Here is a 2,194-nt window from a genome sequence, read left to right as displayed (position 1 = left end):
GTTTGGTGTCAATTGCATGCTTTAAAAATTTTTTCTTGCATTTTTTTCCGAAAATTCCATGCATTCATAGTGTTCTTCATGATCTTCAAGTTGTTCTTGACAAGTCTTCTTGTTTGATCTTGATGATTTTTTGTTTTGTGTTATTTGTTGTTTTTCATTTGCATTTTTGCATTTATATTTTCCATGCATTAAAGATTTCTAAGTTTGGTGTCTTGCATATTTTCTTTGCATAAAAAATTTTTCAAAATTATGTTCTTGATGTTCATCATGATCTTCATAGTGTTCTTGGTGTTCATCTTGACATTCATAGCATTCTTGCATGCATCTTGTGTCTTGATCCAAAATTTTTATGTTTTGGGTCATTTTTGTGTTTTTCTTTAAAAATTTGAAAATCAAAAATATCTTTTCCTTATTTCCCTCCAAAATTTCGAAATTTTGGGTTGACTTGGTCAAATATTTTCAAAATTAGTTGTTTCTTACAAGTCAAGTCAAAATTTCAATTTTAAAATCTTATCTTTGTAAAATCTTTCTCAAAAATCATATCTTTTTCAAATTTTTTTTTATAATTTTCGAAAATTTCAAAAAAAAAAAAAAATCTTTTTCAAAATAGTTTCAAAATCTTTTTCTTATCTTTACATCTAATTTTCAAAAATTAGCTAACAATTAATGTGATTGGTTCAAAAATTTGAAGTTTGTTACTTTCTTGTTAAGAAAGGTTCAATCTTTAAGTTCTAGAATCTTATCTTGTAGTTTCTTGTTAGTCAAGTCATCTTAAAATTAGATCTTTTTCAAAATATCTTTTTATTAAAATTTTTATCTTATCTTTTATTTTATCTTTTTCAAAAATTTTATCTTTTTCAAAATTTGATTTCAAAATATCTTATCTAACTTCTTATCTTCTTATCTCTTTAAATTTTGATTTCAAATCTTCTTCAATCAACTAACTAACTTTTTGTTTGTTTCTTATCTTTTTCAAAACCACCTAACTACTTCCCTCTCTTCTATTTTCGAAAATATCTCACTCTTTTTCAAAAATTCTTTTTAATTAACTAATTGTTTCAAATTTTAATTTCAATTACATTTATCTTTAATTTTCAAAAATCACTAACTCTTTTTCAAAATTATTTTCGAATTCTCCCTCCTTTTTTCTTCTTTTATTTAATTATTTAATTACTAACATTTCTCTTCACCTCTCTTCATCCAAAATCCGAATCCATTCTTCATTCTTCTACCCCTTTCTCTTTCTACTAACATAAAGGAATCTCTATACTGTGACATAGAGGATTCCTCTTCTTTTCTTGTTTTCTTCTCTTTCATATGAGCAGGAACAGGGATAAAGGCACTCTTGTTGAAATAGATCCAGAACCTGAAAGGACTCTGAAGAGAAAATTAAGAGAAGCTAAATTACAACAATCCAGAAGAGACCTTCTAGAAAATTTCGAACAAGAGAAAGAGATGGCAGAAGAAAATAATAATAATAATGCAAGGAGAATGCTGGGAGACTTCACAAAGCCAACGTCCATGTTTGATGGAAGAAGCATCTCCATTCTTGCCATTGGAGCCAATAACTTTGAGCTTAAGCCTCAACTAGTTGCTTTAATACAACAAAACTGCAAGTTTTATGGACTTCCATCTGAAGATCCCTATCAGTTTTTAACTGAGTTCTTGCAGATCTGTGACACTGTAAAGACGAATGGAGTTAATCCTGAAGTCTACAGACTCTTGCTTTTCCCTTTTGCTGTAAGAGACAGAGCTAGAGTATGGTTGGATTCACAACCCAAAGATAGCCTGGACTCATGGGATAAGCTTGTCACTGCATTCTTAGATAAGTTCTTTCCTCCTTCAAATAAAAAGATGGTGAATCCCTCTATGAAGCTTGGGAAAGATACAAGCAGCTGACCAAGAGATGTCCATCTGACATGTTTTCAGAATGGACCATATTAGATATATTCTATTATGGTCTCTCTGAGTTTTCGAAAATGTCACTAGACCATTCTGCAGGTGGATCTATTCACCTGAAGAAAATGCCTGAAGAGGCTCAAGAACTCATTGACATGGTTGCAAACAACCAGTTCATGTACACATCTGAGAGGAATTCTGTGAATAATGGGGTACCTCAGAAGAAAGGAGTTCTTGAAATTGATACTCTGAATGCCATATTGGCTCAGAACAAAATGTTGACTCAACAGGTCAA

The 2,194-nt window shown here is 30.4% G+C and overlaps 1 non-coding gene across 1 annotated transcript; it reads right to left on the bottom strand.

The window, feature by feature from the left end:
• Nucleotides 1–1,817: 1,817 nt before the first annotated feature.
• LOC130951132 (small nucleolar RNA R71) lies at nucleotides 1,818–1,924 on the bottom strand. The gene has a single exon (XR_009073842.1). It is a non-coding gene; the product is annotated as a small nucleolar RNA R71 (small nucleolar RNA).
• Between the last annotated feature and the right edge of the window lie 270 nt (nucleotides 1,925–2,194).

The sequence above is a fragment of the Arachis stenosperma genome, chromosome 1, assembly GCF_014773155.1.
Source record: "Arachis stenosperma cultivar V10309 chromosome 1, arast.V10309.gnm1.PFL2, whole genome shotgun sequence".
NCBI lineage: Eukaryota > Viridiplantae > Streptophyta > Magnoliopsida > Fabales > Fabaceae > Arachis > Arachis stenosperma.
This window is presented reverse-complemented; position numbering and strand designations above follow the sequence as displayed.